Source organism: Phyllostomus hastatus, unplaced genomic scaffold (genome assembly GCF_019186645.2).
Source record: "Phyllostomus hastatus isolate PE091 unplaced genomic scaffold, TTU_PhHast_1.1 phas_contig_159, whole genome shotgun sequence".
In the NCBI taxonomy this organism is placed as follows: domain Eukaryota; kingdom Metazoa; phylum Chordata; class Mammalia; order Chiroptera; family Phyllostomidae; genus Phyllostomus; species Phyllostomus hastatus.
This window is the reverse complement of record NW_025333640.1, coordinates 3,962,073-3,979,285: the sequence shown is the minus strand read 5'-3', so window position 1 is coordinate 3,979,285 and position 17,213 is coordinate 3,962,073. Positions and strand designations below refer to the sequence as shown.

General features: G+C 50.2%; 1 long non-coding RNA gene and 1 other non-coding gene across 2 annotated transcripts; both read left to right on the top strand.

Annotated features, from left to right (window-relative positions):
* The first annotated feature begins 5,213 nt into the window (after nt 1-5,213).
* On the top strand, nt 5,214-11,227 carry LOC123814010. Its single transcript, XR_006784824.1, has 3 exons — nt 5,214-5,465; nt 7,578-7,719; nt 9,711-11,227. It is a non-coding gene; the product is annotated as an uncharacterized LOC123814010 (long non-coding RNA).
* Nucleotides 11,228-15,257: 4,030 nt separating this feature from the next.
* Nucleotides 15,258-15,389, top strand: LOC123814261. Its single transcript, XR_006784879.1, has one exon. It is a non-coding gene; the product is annotated as a U6atac minor spliceosomal RNA (small nuclear RNA).
* The last annotated feature ends 1,824 nt before the right edge of the window (nt 15,390-17,213 follow it).

Genomic DNA, 17,213 nt, shown 5'->3' with positions numbered 1-17,213 from the left:
GTGGGGGACCAGGACAGGAGGTAAAACAATCCCATTTCTGCTCGGGCACCCGACCCAGGATAAGATATAATCAGCCCTGCCAGCTCCCTGTTCCCCCAGCCCAGTGGAGCAGCCTGGGTACATGGGGGGCACAGGCCTGCAAGTTGGAGTCCTCCTGTCCTCCAGGCCTTAGCTTGTTCTTCCAGAGGCCTCCAGCCACCCACTCCCAACTCCCCCAGCCAGGCCCTGCTGACCCAAAGGTGGACTGTCCCCTTATCCACCAGCCACTTCTATTTATATGTTTCCCCCACAAGACCACAGCTCAGGCCATAGGAGCTGTAAGGCCAAACCTCAGCCAGCCCCCCATGTCGTTTGGAAGAAGCTCCCCAGTCATCCTCTGCATGTGCACATGTGCACGTGTGTGTGTGTAGACACATACATTGGCTCCAGGTGCCTGAGGCTGGACTGCCATACCTGTCTGCCCAGGGAAAGTCATGGGTCCTTCCTCATCCTCCCACCTCTCTGGTCATTTGGCTGTTGTTTGCCTCCTGTGTGTATGTGGTCACCTGCATGTCTTCATGCACTTCTGGATGGCAAAGTGGGTACTGATGAGCCACTGCCCCTCCGCAGAAGGTCAGCTCCATGAAGGCACAGATTTAGTCACTGCCCAGTGCAGGACCTGGCTCACAGGCAGGAAGTGCTCACTGAGTATTGTTGAAAAGAAGGGATGTGTTTGAGCATTTATATATGTGTTCACACACACGCACGTGTGTGGGGTTGTGTGTGTGCCTGTTACAGCGGTTGTTTAAGTGTGATAGCTTCTTGTGGCTGCTCTAACAAGTACCATACAGGGTGGCTTAAAATAACATAAATTTATACTCTCTCTCTTTGGAGGCCAGAAATCTGAAATCAGGGTGTCAGCAGGGCCACGCCCTGGCTGGTAGACTTTAGGGGAGGATCATTCCAGCTTCTTCCAGCACCTGGTGGTGCCAGCCATCCTTGAGTCCATGGACTTGTAGAAGCACGAGGGCTAGCACTGGGACTGACTTAGTGCAGGCATCCGTGGGTGCCTTGGCCGTGCTGGCCTGAGTGAGACAGCCAGGCACAACCCCAGCCCAGCCTGCTCTGGGGGCGAGGGGGGATGCTAGCGGGAAACAGCAAAGCGGAAGGACCTCTGTGCCCTGCCTGCTGGCTCTTAGGTCTCAGCGCTGTCCTGATGCAGGCTGGCCACCAACCCCAGACAGCCAATACCTGCCATCTTCCTGGAGAATCGCCCTCTTTACAGGCCTAGCTCCCGGAGGTGTTGGGTTCTTAGGGTCTGGGGAGGGTGGGAGGGCTGGAAGGTACATCTGGGGGCACATCTGGTCCTTCCCACTCTGTCTGCTTTTCCTGGGGTCTCCAGGGTCTCCCCTAATTCTGGGAGGTAGATCCAACCTGCCCCTGGGTGGAAGGAACCTGCCAGGAAGGTGAGGCAGGAAGCCTGGCCCCTATTCTCAAGTCTTCTGGTTTCCGGGCAGCAGGTTTCCTCCATCCAGTCTGGGGCAGTGACAAGTCAGCAAGAGGCAGGTCCAGACAGGGCTGATGGGCAGGACAGGCAGGGCCCAAGACAAGGATACTTCCCACCAAAAGATGCCATGGAAAATGGGCTGCCTGGGAGGGGGACTCAAGATTGTCCTGGAGGGCCAGGGGCCAGCCTGACGCTCCCAGAGCAGGAAGAAGTTTCTGGGAGGTGATGGCCAGGAAAAGGAGAGACTGGCAGTAAATGCCTTTCCCACCCCAGTCATGGAGGGGACTTGGCAAACCTTGGGCCAAAGGTGTAGGGAGCTGGCTCTCTGGGAGGTGCCCTGTCCACCTCCAGCCAGCCCTTGAGAAGCCCCTCACTTCTGCAGGGTGACTCTCAGCCTATGTCACATGTAGGATCATCCCAAAACCCCAGAGGAGACACAAGGCAGGTCCTGACTGCCAGCCCTGGGGTCTCTGCTTCCCTCTGCCTCCTCTGAGCCAGGAGGAGACAGGCTGGGTGGGCGGCATCCACTTTGACCTGGTCAGGTGGCTGGAGCCCTGGCCTCCTGGTGGCTCAGTCGGGGGCTCAGTTGGGGCTCAGAGTTCACCTCCTGGGTATTGACTAGGGAATCCCAGGCAGCCCAGAGCCTCCACAACCAGCAGGTAGGGCTCCCAGACTTAGCACATAAAACAGAGCATGGCAGTAAAACTTGAATTTCAGATAAACGGTGAATAACTTTTCAGCATGAGTCCCACGTATAAATATGTCTCAAGCAATTATTCGTTGTTTACCTGAAATTCAAATTTTACTGGTGCCCTGTATTTTTTCTGGCAACCCTACCAGGGAGTGACAGTAAAGACCTTTGTCCCCCAACATTAAAAAACTGGCACCAGTGTGATGTGTATGCAAGTGTGAGCAGGCTGGGGTGTGTGTGTGTGTCTGTGCATGTTCACAGAGGCACTGAGCCAGTGCATCTCTGAGAGTGGAATGGAGGTGTGGGGAACGTGCATGCATCTGCCTGGTGTGTGCACACATGAGGTCAGGGGTGCCCGTGCGTGGGGTTGGGTGCTATGGGGCTGGTACTGGGACCATCGCAGTATCCTCACAAGCCTGTGCCTTTGAGAGGATGGTCATTCTCTCCTCCACTCAGAGCCAGACACCTGAGGCTCAGAGGGTCACAGGGCTGGCCCTTTAGTGCTGAGCTACTGTGGTAGGGGCAAGGAGCCCAGATCCCAGCCCAGCTTCTAAGCTAGAATCAAGGTCAGCGCTAGAGACTGGAGTGGTTATGGGTATGGGGGGGGTGGAGTCAAGAGTCCTGGGCTGGCACCCAGCCTGGCCTGCATCCTCTCTGCATATTCTCACCTGTCTGACCCGCCCCCTGCCCAGGGACAGGAACTACAAGCCCCAGGAGTTCCCTAGATAAGTGAGGGTCAGGGGCCAGGGCCCCTGGCAGTGGGACCACGAGGCAGGAACATCTGATGCAACTGGCTGTAAGTGTCTCTTCCTGTTGGCTGACTCACAGCTCACACTCCATTCCAGTGGCTCAGCAGTCTGGGGCAAGAGCCAGGGCTCCAGTTCTCCTGGGGGGTGGGGGGGTTGGCGGGGGCAGGGAGCAAGGAAAGCAGGGGCGGGTGTGGCCAGGAGCTCCAGGCTGTGCAGCCCACCAGGCTGTGGTTGTCTCTGCAGGCTGGGGGCCCGCCCCACTGTGAAAGTGGGTAGCACTGCCCAAGTCCTGCCTCTCAGGGATCAGTCACCCGAAGTCCCAAGGGCCAGGGGGTGGTCAGGATTGGTTCAGAAGATGGCCAAAGGGCATCACCCTGTGCAGTGACTGACGATGGGGCACTTGGCTTGTCATCGCTTCTCTGCCACGTCCAAGGCCTTGGACACTCAGGTGGCTTTCAGGGGAGCCAGGTTTCCTATTCCCGACAGTGACCTGGGGCATCATGTTTTGAAGAGGGTGGAGGCTTTCACGGCATGTGTACAGGTCCTAGGAGGGGCACAACCAGAGGGGGACAGAGAGGAAGACCAGAGTGTGGCTGGTTGGGTATTGGGGGCCAAGAGAAAAAGGGAGGCGAATGTGGAGGAAGCCCTGTGCTTGGCCAGGCTGCACCACTCAGCTCACCTGCTCCCAAATCTTATCTCACAGCCAAGCGCCTCTCCCTGCTGGCTGACTCCAGGAGTGGCTCAGGGGCCAGGGTCAGCTTTCTGCCAGGCCAGGCCCCAGGCTTGGAGTGGCTCTGAGTTCTGTTTGTGCTAACAACACTCCACGTAGGGCCAGGCAGAGGGCAGAGCTGGCTTCATGCTTCAGGAAGCTCAGTTATGCCCTGATGCAGAATAGCACCCCCCAAAGACATCCCCTTTTCAGTCTCTGTACCTGTGGATATGAGACAGAGGAACTTTGCAGGCAGCATTAAGTCAAGGACCCCGATGTGTGGATGACCTTGGATTCCCTGGCGGCCAGCCCAGTGTCATTACCGGGTCCTCATCAGAGGGAGGCAGGAGGGTCAGAGTCAGAGATGGAAGAAGTGGCACTGCTGATAGTGAGGACATAGGAAGGGGCCGTGAGCCTGGGATGCAGCCCCTCTAGAAGCTGGAAAAGGCCAGAAATTATTTTCCCTGGAGCCCCCGGAAGGATCAGCCATGCCCACACCTGGATTTAGCCCCTTGAGACCCATTTTGTATTTCTGACCTCCAGAACTGTCATAGAATAAATGTCAAAGAAAATCCCTATCCCTGGCTGCACAGCTCAGTTGATTGGAGCGTTGTCCCTTACACTAAAAGGTCAAAAAGTTGTGGGTTCACTCCTCTTCGATCAGGGCACACACCTAGTTTGTGGGTGCAATCCCTGGTCAGGGAGCATATGGGAGGCAACAGATCGATGTTTCTCGCATTGATGTTTCTCTCTCCCTCTCAAATCAATAAATATATTCTTGGGTGAAGATTAAAAAAAAGAAGAAAAGAAAGTCCATAAATCTGTGGTAATTTGTTACAGCTGTCCTACTGGCACTAACCCCAGAGCATCCCAGAGTTGTCATTTTGCAGACAAGCAAAATGAGGCAAGTCCAGCCAGGCCTGGAGGCAAACCTCGTTTCCTGGTCAGGGTCCCTTGATGGGACAGGAGACAGGGGCAAGGTGTCCAGGGGACAGGAGAGGCTTAGAAGCCTGGACTGCTGGATCTTCCAAGTTGCCACGGAGGCCCCTAGGACCAGAGGCAGAGGGTTGCTCCTGACCATCGCGGGTGAAGGAACTAGGCTCCAGAAATGTCCTCCCCCAGGGATGAATATGCTTGTGCTGCTAAATGCTCGAACCGATCTGCTGCCGGGCATGTGACCCGGAGCCTCTGAACCCTCCCCGCCCTCTGCAGTGCCCTCCCCAGCCTGTTCCTACGCCGTGACCCGCATGCCATCCCCGAGGCGCCTCCTTTTCATCCACGTAGCCTTGGCAGGCTACCCTGGGGTAACGGGGGACGGGGGGCGCCAGCGTGGGGGCCGGAGACTCCCTCGTCCGGGCTACGAGCCCTAAGGACCCCCTATGCCCCTACTCTGGCGCTGGGCAGACCCTGTCCTGTGGCTGGAGCGGTTGCCGGAGCAACGTGTTTGCGTCAACGAATGTGGCGCAGGGCCTAGGGCTCTGTAGCCAATGAGATTGTTATTGTCTGGGCGGTTCGAGTAAGGCCGCGCCTCTTTTAAAGGGAACGCACGCGTCTTTTTGAGCTCTGGTTGCACCATGGTTCAGTGGGGAAGGAGCTGCCCACGACTGGGGGTAAGCCTGCCGGTCTCCCTGAGCCTCAGTTTCCCCAGGTGCCCATAACAAGGTCGTAGGGACGGTGTATTCAGAGTCCGCGGCTTCCCCGAAGGGTGCCCCTGCAGTAATGCGGCGCCGCTATGTACAACTGGACCACATGCAATGTCCTCCATCCCCTGGGAGTCACCACGCCCCTCGGCTTTAGCGAGAGCGCGCACCTCAGAAGGCCTCATGACAGGTGAGGGTCAGGATTTGTTTCCAGGCCTGGGCCCCTGCACCCACCCCTCTTCCCCCATGCCAGGGAACATCCCTTACGAGGATTCTTACCCACCCGGAGAGGTGGGGAGTTTGGATCCACGGGGTCCCAGGTCTCAATGCCCGGCGCTCTCACCAAGGGCTTTCTGTCCTAACTGCGGAAAGCCAAGGGATAGTGGTGACGAGGACCTGTGGATTCCAGGCATCTATGGCCATAGCCACAATGTCCCCCCACTGTGGACAGGTCCTCTTCTCTCTCCTGCATCCTCCCTGTCCCAAGCCTGGACTGCCTTCCCGAGTGTGGTCTGTAGGGAATGGAGATTGCCTGAGGCCCAGACTCCTGCTAAAGCTGGCCTCAGGGAACAGGGCTGGCATCTGAAGCGGTGGCAAGGCCCAGAGATTTGGGGAAGAGAGGATCAGTTAGTCCCATAGCGTTCCAGGTCCGAAGCAGGCTTTAGGATACAGAACCAGCTTCCTCCTGTGGCCCTCCCTCCTGCCCCCTCATTGACCACCACCCCAGCACCCTTGGACTCCACTAACCTGGGGTGTCCTGCTTTGATCCTTGTTCCTTAGGATGTCCGTGATGTAAGATGTTCGCTGTAGGGAAACTGGGTGGGGGCATCTGGGAACTCTCAGTATAATTTTGCAACCTTTCTGTAAGTCTAAAACTAGTCCAAAATAAAGTGAAATGAAAGAGAAAGCACCCATTAGTGTTAAGTAATTTCTAAACATTATTGTGTCTTCACCCCTGCTGACCCACAATAGATGACATTCACCACAGCCCTGCAACACACGCAGTTGGACATGCCTCCGAGGTGCCATGGCCTCCAGCTGTTCCAGAAGCAGTCCTTCTGCTTCCCAGCAGGTGTGCTGGGAAGGGCTGGCTTTGGCCTGGGTAGGCTGTGAGCTGTCGGTGGTCTCCACACTTCCCCAGGGCCCAGGACCAGTGGGAAGCTTGCCCACATGTCCAGGATTCTTTGGAGCTTGTGTAGATACCACTGGGGTGGACTGTAAAGATGGAGGAAGGGGCCACTTCCTCCTCTAGAAGCCTCTAGAAGTTGGAAAAGGCAGAAAATGGATTCTCCCCTGGAACTTCCAGAAACAACCAGCCCTGCCCACACCTGGATTTTAGCCCTGTGAGGACATCTGGCCTCCAGATATGAGGTGATACATATGTATGGTTTTAAGCCACTAAATTTTGGTGATTTGTCACAGCAGCCCCAGGAAACCACTGTGTCATCTCTGCAGGGTGATCCCAAGGGATGAGGGTACATAGGTCTTCTGCTGGTGTTATAATATCTAGGCATGACTCCTTGGCAGCTTTCAGGAACTGGACTGAGAGACAAGGATGGTCATTTGACAGGGGGTGAAATGGTTCCACTCGGTCTGCACCTTTCCTGCAGGACTGCTAGTGGGATACTTGTCCTTTCTCAGCCTGGCTATGTGGCCAGAACTCATGATGGACCCCAGAGCTGAGCCTGAGGAACTGAGAGAAATCTGTTTGCACACCTGGGTCACACAGTGGGAGGACAGAAGATGCAAAAGATGCAGGGTGTCTGCTGGTGTTCTGGGCTTGGGGCCACCTCATGACTGACCAGGGACCTTGCTGTGGGGTCCCTGCCAGTCTTGGGGCCCGTCTGTCACTGAGAGCAAGATCAGGGCCCAGAGAAGGAGAAGTTCCCAGCAACTTTGTTAGTCAGCACTGGAAGCCTGGGCTGGAGGCGCAGGAGTGAGTGTGCCTGACTCCATCTCCCCTTTCCAACTAAGTGCTGCAGGGGCCCAATGCCACCCGTGTGAAACTCAGGTCAACCCTGGCATCTGATAGACACTTAGATCCCCGACGCCTGGCAACAAAGCGACGGTGACCTGCTAGCTTGGGTGTGGGGACGAGACTGTGCCCCATCTGCTTGGGGTGGACATAAATGTTTCTGGCTATTTTCCAGCATGGCAGGCCTTCCTGGGAGCAGAATTCCCATCCAGCTGGGCAGGGCAGAGCATGATACCTGATTTTGTTTTTCACCTGCTTTCTGTGGTTTGGGAAGAAGGGCAGATGGCTCCAGAAATATCTAGGATCACACCCCTCCTCTCTCCCCAGGTGGTGGCTGGTGGTAGCATCAGAAGGTGAGCAGAAGTGCCCTGTAAACAGAGGCTTCAAAACACAGCAGCTCCTGGCACAAAGGCACAGAACTCTGCATGCGATTGGGGACAGCCACAGGTGGCAATGGCCTATCACACAGGTGAGTGGACAAACACAACGGGACCACCCACACCCTGGAATATCGCTCAGCCATGAAAAAGAATGAAGCTCTGACACTCGTTACAATGTGCATGGACCTTGAACACATGATGCTCAGTGACAGAAGCCAGATGCAAAGTGTGATCCCATTTTTGTGACATGGCCAGAACAGGGAAACCCACAGAGATGAGAAGTGGGTACGTGGTTGTCAGGGGCTGGGGAGGGGGTGAGGTGACTACTGATGGGCCTGGGGCTTCTTTTAGTATGGTGAGAACATTCTGGAACTAGATGGAGGTGGTGGGTGCACAACACCGAGTGCACCAGATGCCCCTGCATTGTGCACTGTAAATGGATGAACCGTGCAGCTTGTCAATGATATCTCAGTAAAGGTGTTTCGTGAGAGCCCAGCACGGTGGAGGCTCACAATTGCGCACGGTGCCAGAGGAGCTTCACGGTGCCGTGGGGGCACGAGGGGAACCTGCTGTCCTGATGACCAAAACTGGACACAAAGCAAATAGCGACGCACTGCAGTGCCTGGCACATTTCCTGGCCTGGATCAGCTATGAAGGAGAGCATCTCTGTGTGAATAAGCAGGGGTCAGGGATTCCTGAGAGTCTGTGACATGCAGACCAAAAGCTGCATGCCAAGACTGCACACGCTGAGACTGCACTTTTGAGAAGGATCTGCACCAGGAAACAAGGCATTTAAAGAAACACCTGCTTCTTACTCATAAGAAGCTTCAGGACAGTGGTCTGTGCATAAGAGAATGTGTGCTCACAGGCAGCCAACCTCTGCCTGGTGGCAGATGGACGAGGTACCGACATCTTGTGCTAGGAATGGACCCCGAGTCTTTGTATTTGCAGACATGTCCGGTGACAGCTTTGGTTGTCACACTGGGGGTGCTCCTGGCATTGAGCAGGTTGGTCCAGGGAGGCTGCTCAGCACCCCGCAGTGCCCAGAACAGCCCCACAGAGAGTGACCCGGGCCCAGCGTTGGCAGTGCCCAGGGTGGGAACTGGCCTAGAGAGACTGTCCTGACGCAGAGCAGGAGGAATCATCAGGAATGTTCCAGCAGCACTGTCTCTAGAGTTGAGTAACTCCAACCACTTTCATGTCTTCAAATAGCCACCTAGTGGGTGTTCCTGTCACTTAATGGGGCTGGATGTGTGACTCAGGCAGTGTCAGTTCCACTTAGTGAAACACAGTGGGATAGCTCTCAGGTGGCCATGTTGACCTGCCTCCTGGTGGTCGGGTCCTTGTGCAGTCCCCTTCCCTGACTTGCGTCTGACCAGTAAGGGGGTCAGTGGTCACATCAGCTTGTGGTGCCCCTCTGGCTCACTCTCTGCTGCTGGCTCTGACTAAGCATGTGGCCGTGTTTTGCTGGTTCATCTGCCAGCCAGCAAGAAACTGAGGCCCTTAGTCCTGCACCTGCAGGGAGCTGAATTCTGCCAGCAACCAGGCCAAGGGCTTGGAAGCGAACCCTTCTCTAGTTGAGCCTCTGGGTGAGACCCCAGTGCTGCTGACACCTTTACTGAAGCCTGAGCAGGGGATCCCTGGCCCATGGAAACTGTAAGGCGGCGAAAGTGTGTTGCCTCAGCCCCACCGGCAGGATCTCTGGCAGCTCGCCAGTACCCTGGGTGATGACATCTTTGATGATTTTTCCGTTTAGCCCCCTGATGACCTTGTTGAGCTGGTTGTTGTCCACCTTGGTGCCCATGCTGTCCAGGATCTTCTTGATGTACTTGGCACTGGGAGAGGAATTGCCCTTGAGGATGGCCAGCACGGAGACAGCAACTTAGCCCATCTCAGTGGCAGTGGCCAGTGTGTTGGAAATATTGCCTATGGTCATTTGTTCCATAGTGGTAGCCCATGAATACAGCTACTTCCTAAATAATAACTAACATAGTTAATACAGCTTCTCTTAAAGACACAGATGTGCAACCTCTATGTTACTCTCAGGAAGCTGATGTCGAGACTTTATGTTTCTTGTCAGGCTTTCTGACCCTGCTGCTGGGACCCTTCCCTTGAACTCTGCCTGGGCTGTTTTCTCTCTGTAGAGGGATTCGGGAGGAGGCTTCGAACCTGCCATGGCCGAAAGTTATTCAACCCTGGCTAGTAATGTCTAGTCTTCCTGAGTTCTGCATAGAGGTAATGACCTGTACAATGTTTGGTTTAATTTTTTTTTTAATTTCACATTTTTCATGGAGTCGAATATACAATTAATTAAAAAAGAAAATCAATTTTCACAAATGTTTTTATGGTATTCTGGCAGAAAAAGAGGTTCCCTAGTTGTGGAGTAAGAAGGTTTTAGAAGTCCAATGCTTTCTCCATTATACCACAGAGCCTTGAGTAAGAAATTTTTAAAATAGCCCTGACCAGGGTGGCTCGTGTGATTGGGCATCATTCAGCAAAGTGAAAGGTCACCGGTTTGATTCCCTGTCAGGTCACGTGCCTGGGTTGCAGGCCTGGTCTCTGGTCCGGGGAGCACAAGGGGCAAACAATCGATGTGTCTCTCGCTTTCTTCCTCCCTCCCCTCCTGTCTCTCTAAAAATAAATAAATAAAAACCTAAAAAAAAGGGTAAATAAAAAGATTTTAATTATTTATTTTTTTAGAGAGGGAGAGAAACATCGATGCATAGATGTTTCTTGCATACCCCCCACCAGATACCCAGCCTGCAACCCAGGCATGTGCCCCGACTGGAAATCAAATCAGTGACCCCCTGATTCACAGGCCTGTGCTCAACCACTGAGCCACAACAGCCGAGGCTTTAAAATAGCCAGTAAATAAACTTTAATGAATTGTGTACTGTTCCATCTGTATTAACCTTTCATTTCCTCCTTTCTCACAGTTTGCTTGGCATTGATATGACTTTGCCTGATCAACTTTGAACTCTTTATGCCTTTTTCATAACAGCTTTGTCAGGGTGTAATGCACACATAAGATTCTCCTATTGGAAGTGCACAGCTCAGGGGTTTTAGCCGAGTTGTGCAACCATCCCCACAATCCATGTCTATTGGAACAGAATAAAGTGTTAGGATTTTGACTTTTCTCTCTTGTGAGGTCCTCCCATTTCAAAAGGAGAATCAACCACTATCTCTGTAACAGGGTTGGCCAATTTCGTTTTTTCTGTAAAGGCCGGATAGTGGTTATTTCAGCTGTGAGGGGTGGGGCTGATGCCTCCCCGAGCCGCTTAGCTCTGCTTTGTAGAGCAATTGCCCTAGATGATATGCAAATGAGAGAGCAAGGCCCTTTGCCAATACAATTTTATTGACAAAAGCAGAGGTGTACTGCCTTTAGCCATCCCTGATCCTTGACTGCTGCGGCTTCATTTTCCTTGAGCCAATCTTGTGTCGTGCTTTGAAACAGTCATCCCTGAAAAGAAAATTCCTCTGCTGTTTTCTAGGCTTCCTATCTTCTGTACGGGCTGTTTTCCTGTCTTTGTCCCTCCATTAATCTAAAAGCTACGGACGTACAGGCTGTGGGGCATCTTACTAGTGGACACACACACACACACACACACTGTATTTTACCATGTATAATGTGCACTTTTTTGGCCAGATTTTTTAGGGAAAAATAAGGATGCACATTATACACAAATAGTACTAACTTTGTGTCTATATAAATGTTTTAAATTCTCTTATTTATGCCTATGCATTAAAAGTATAATTCTAGAAAGCAATAATGATATATGCATAATACACTGGAATATGATAATTGGTTTTATTTCTAAATATAAATAAATAAATAATTGAGTGAAAAAATTAAAGTAAAAGATTTTTTCCTGAATGTTATACACTGCAAAATACAGTGTGTGTGTGTGTGTGTGTGTGTCTGTGTACACTTTTAATAAACATATTGAACTTGCTCTGGCTGGTGTGGCTCAGTGGACTGAGTGCCGGCCTGTGAACCCAAAGGTCACTGGTTTGATTCCCAGTCGGGGCACATGCTTTGGTTGTGGGCCAGGTGCCTAGTTGGGTGCCTGTGAGAGACAACTGAATCTCTCACATATTGGTGTTTTTCTCCCTCTCCTTCTCCCTCCCTTCCCCTCTCTCTAAAAGTAAATAAATAAAATCTTTTAAAAATGTAAAAAAAAACCATACTGAACTTAATTTTGCCAATCATCATCATCTGTGAAACAGTATCTAGCCCTGGGTGGTGTGGCTCAATGGATTGAATGCTGGCCTTCGAACTCAAAGGTTGCCGGTTCAATTCCCAGTCATGGCACATGCCTGGGTTGCCGGTGGGGTGCCCAGTTGGGAGCATGGGAGAGGCAACTGATCGATGTATTGTTCACACATCAGATGTTTCTCTCTCCACCTCTTTCTCCCTCCTTTCCCCTCTCTCTGAAAATAAATAAAATCTTCTTTTTTAAAATATATATTTTTAGGTTTTTATTTATTTATTTTTAGAGAAGGAAGGGAGGGAGAAAGAGAGAGAGAGAGAAACATCAATGTGCAGTTGCTGGAGACTGTGGCCTGCAACCCAGGCATGTGCCCTGACTGGGAATCGAACCTGCAATGCTTTGGTTCGCAGCCCACGTTCAATCCACTGAGCTATGCCAGCCAGGCTAAAATCTTCTTTAAAAAGAAAGAAATAATATCTATTTATTTTGCTGATAAAAGGTGACCATATTCAATTAATGTCATCTGCAGGTGTGAACCTCTGCCTAGAAAATGCAGGAGGATGAACTTAAAATTCAGAAAAGATGCCAGTTACAAAACCCATGGTGAAATCAAGAGATTTCCTATGTGTTCCAGACATGACCATCCTGAAAGTATGGGAAAAAGGTGTCATGGTCATGACCAAAAACAACTAAAAATTAACTTTAAAAGAATGAAGGTGTGAAATGTCCAGAACAGGCAAAGTCCTCAGAGACAGTAAGTGAGTTCCTGGTTGCCAGGGGGTGGGGGTAGAGAGTGACTATTGATGGGAACTGGGCTTTTTGGGGGATGATGAGAATGTTCTAGAATTTGATGGTGGTGGTTGCACAGCTCTGAGGATATACTAAGATTCACCCAGTTGTGCACTTTATTTATTTATTTATAGGAAGGGAGAGAGAGAGAAAAAACATCAATTGTGTTCCTCTACTTATTTAAAACATTTTTCTTTTTTATAAATGCATTTTTATTTTTTTAAAGATTTTTATTTATTTATTTTTAGAGAGGGAAGGGAGGGAGATAGAGATAAAGAGAGAGAAACATCAATGTGCGGTTGCTGGGGGTCATGGCCTGCAACCCAGGCATGTGCCCTGACTGGGAATCGAATCTGTGACACTTTGGTTCACAGCCCGCACTCAATCCACTGAGCTACACCAGCCAGGGCTAATATTTTTTTTAAACTTTTTTCTTTTTTTTTTTATAAATGCATTTTGATTTTTTTAAAGATTTTTATTTATATATTTTTAGAGAGGGAAGGGAGGGAGATAGAGAGAGGGAGAGAGAAGTGTTCTACTTATTAATGCACTCACTGGTTGGTTCTTGTATGTGCCCTGGCCGGGGATCAAACCTGCAATCTATATCAGGATGATGCTCTAACCAACTGAGCCACCTGGCCAGGGCCTCAACTGTGCACTTTAAAATGGTGGATTTTATGGCAGGTGATTTATAGCTCAATTTTAAAAATTATATGAGCAAGAAAAAGAAAGACAAACAAAATGTGCAGAACCCCACAGGACGGAAACAACAAAGGGACATCACAGCTCCAATAAATGGAGAGGTACCTGAGGCTCCCGGGACTGATCTGTGTCCTAGAGTGACAACCTGGGCCCATGTTATTTTTCAGATTTGCTATTTTCACCAAAATCCTAGAGGCAATTTCTTAAAAACTTAAAGTAACTCTAAATTTCACTTGGACTATGAACAAAATGTGATTCTAAGTATAATAATACTATTACTATCCCATGTACAATATTACAATGCTAACTATTTAGAGTAGTCGAGAAAATATGAAAACAACAATAATAATGAGGAACTTATATTGCCACACATTAAAATTACTCTAACTCTGTAAGGTACATTAAAACTGGAGGTGGGATAGGAAAACTCCTACAAAACCCAGAAACAGACACCTGTGTAAATAAGTAGCCTTCTGGCCCCTGGCTGGTGTGGCTCAGTGGATTGAGCACCAGCCTGTGAACCAAAGGGTCACTGGTTTGATTCCCAGTCGGGGCACATGACTGGGTTGCGGGCTAAGTCCCCAGCAGGGGGCGTGTGAGAGGCGACCATGCATTGATGTTCCTTTCCCTCTCTTTCTCCCTTCCTTCCCCTCTCTAAAAAAATTAATAAAATCTTAAAAAAAATAAGTGGGCTTCTGATCCATGTAGAAGCATCATATGGTGCTGGAATGGGGTTTGCTTGTTATTGAACAAATAAAGATTTCTGTAGCGCCTTACCTCCCACCATACGTAGAAATTAGACTTTCTAATTTACCCGGTGTTTAATATAAATAGAAAGAAAACCATGGAGAACTAGAAGAAAATGGAGGTGGATATTTACATAAAGGGCTTCTCCAGCCCAAGTCTGTAAATGTATCATCAAGGGTAGAAATCATCAAGGAAAAGATTGACCAAATATAAGAATGTAAATTAAAGGGGGAGGGGGAGAATATGCTCAAGGGATTATAAACAAAGTTAAAGACAAACAAGAAACCAGCAGTAATTTATGTAACATATATGATAAATTATATATAGAAAAGGTTTTATAAATAAGTATATAAAAATATTTATAAGCCCATATGTAAAGAATTTTGATGAACTATTAAGAAAAGACCACTCCCCAATGGAAAAATACAAAGGATGTGAATTGGCAAGGTGAGTTATCAACAATGCATTACTATAGTGAGGATCTGTCTCGTCAAACCGATAAACCACACAAAGCCTAATATCCAGTGTCCGGAGGAAGATGTGGGGAAACAGAAACCATGAAACATGTCGATGGAGGCATAAATTGGTACCACTAGGTGCAGGGTCCTGTATAACCCATCAAAAACATCCTCCAAGGTAATTCCTTTGACACCAGTTTTGGTGGTTTATCTCTGGCAAGAATTAGGGATATTTATAAAGATTTGACAAGAGGAATATTTACTGTGTATAACGTAATGGCTACAGTTAAGAGGGGATTCATGCCCTGGCTGGTGTGACTCAGGTGGTTGGAGCGTTGTCCCATATACTGAAAGGTTGCAGGTTCTATTCCTGGTCAGGGCACATACTTTAGGTAGTGGGTTTGGTCCCAGTTGGGGCATGTGTGGGAGGCAACCGATCGATGTTTCTCTCACATGGAGGTTTCTCTGCCTCCCTTCCTGTCTCTCTCTCTATATATATATCCTCAGGTGAGGATTAAAAAAGAGTGAGGGGATTTGTTAAGCTAGGGGGAACCCATAAAATGCATGGCTCTCGAACAGGGAGGCCAGTATATGTACATCTGGGCTTCTCCAAATTGCCCAGCCTTCCACAGCGCTGACTCCTCATGTCCCCCAGGGTTGCCCCACTTTCCATGATTCCACACTCCCTCTCTGGTTGGAGTCATGATGAGAAGCAGTTTAGGGTTACATGAGAGGAGAGAAGGTTAGCACTCCCCTTGACAAGGATGCAAGAGGCTCTCTGGCCTAAAAAAAAAAAAAAGATGAGGAACCAGTCTCTACCTTGACTTTCACTGTGACTCAGGAACTGCTTTTAGAAGCGTTACCGAGGTAAAAGCTTCCTGCCGTGGTGGATATGGGAGAGTAGCAAGACCCACTCACAGGGGCTAAACAGACACATGCAGCTAGAGGCTGCCTACCGAACACCATGGGTCTAGGGCAATGCCCGCCCCGGTGTGGAAACTTGAGGTAACAGGGGGCTCCTGATCTTTAGGATGCCCCCACTGAGTTCTTGAGTTTCTGGAGAAACATCTCTATTAGACACATCGGAGGCTGCCCTCAGCTTTGTTCTGCCTTTCTTTGTCCCGCCTGTTGGTGGAGATGGTGCAAGCCCACAGCCACTCCTAAATGACAGCCCCTTGGACACTGGCCAGGTGGGAACACGGGCAGCTAGTCTTGTCCAAGCTGAACACTTCTAGTTCCTTCTACCAACGCCCATCTGACTAGATGCCAAGGTGCCAGTACCTGGCCCCCATGACCTCTCATGGTAGGACAAATTTTGGGGTGAACTGTCCTGTTAGGACGAGTGACTCTCAGAAGCTCACCTCTAATTTTTGTGTTCCAGGAACCCAAATGAATGGGTCCCAGGGTGTCGAGTGTGCAAAGCATTTCTTTATAAAGGGTGTACAGCTTTCCTATGGCTGCTGGAATCAGTGACCACTAATTCAGTGTCTTAAATAATAGAAGTTTATTTCCTTAGAGTTCTGGGGCCAGGAGTCTGGCATGGGTCTCACAGGGCTAAATCCAGCTGTGGGTGGGGCTGGTCCTTCCTAAGGCTCCAGGAGAACTATTTCTGGCCTTTTCCAGCTTCTAGAGGCGCAGCATCCCTGGCTCGTGGCCCCTTCCTCCGTCCTCACAGCCAGCAGCGCGGCCTCTTCCATCTCCGACTCTGACCCTCCAGCCTCCCTCTTGTGAGGACGCTGTGAGGATCTATCTATCTATCTATCTATCTATCTATCTATCTATCTATCTATCCATCTATCTATCATCTGTTTATTTATAACCCAGGGTCATCTTCATCTCTAGGGCTTTAACAATCCTATCTGTAAAGTCCCTTTACCATGTGGGGTGACATGTCCACAGGGCCCACACTGGGATGAGGACATCTTTGGGGGACAATTGTCTCCAAAGGGCAATAATAGCTCCCCAATTTTTAACTGGCCCTGGAACTCATTGTGGTACATTTGAATGTGAAAAGGTAAGGAGACAATGGTTTCTTTAGGAGGTATTTTCAAGTAACGTGGAATTCATTCCGTTGGAACACAGACCTCTCCCTTCCCACGAAGTCAGCACGCCCCCTGGGGGCCAGAAACCACACTGAGCCACACTGGGCTCAGGTTCCCAGCTGTCAGTTCACCTGGTGGCTCTGCGTGGCTTTGGCATCCACCAGGCCCCTCTTCCCATCTGCTCCTGCGTCAGAAGAATGGCCCGCAGTGCGCATCCCCCCCGCCCCCCCAGGCCTGTTGGCTCTGGAACACTAACATTTTACATTTGAAAGAAGCCCGGAGAGTAAGATGTCCACTCCCATTTTTGACATATGAGAGAGGAGTTTGAGGGCCACAGTCTTGTGTTCAAGGTTGCAGGGCTAGTTAGTAAGGGTTAGAATGGGAACACCCCTGTTTCCTCTCGATCAAGTCTTCTGTACTTGGTCCAACATTTTCTGGAAACTTCTCTCACATGGCAAAAAGGCAAAGGCAATGGGAGAGCGAAACCCACTTTCCCTATGGCATTTCTCCACCTATTTTTGATACTTTTGACCTAATCGCCTCTGCCCTGCACCCCGTGAAATTCTAACCCGCCCCATTCCGTGTATCTAATTGTCAATCGGGGCGCTCTGGCAGACCACAAGCCATTGTGACA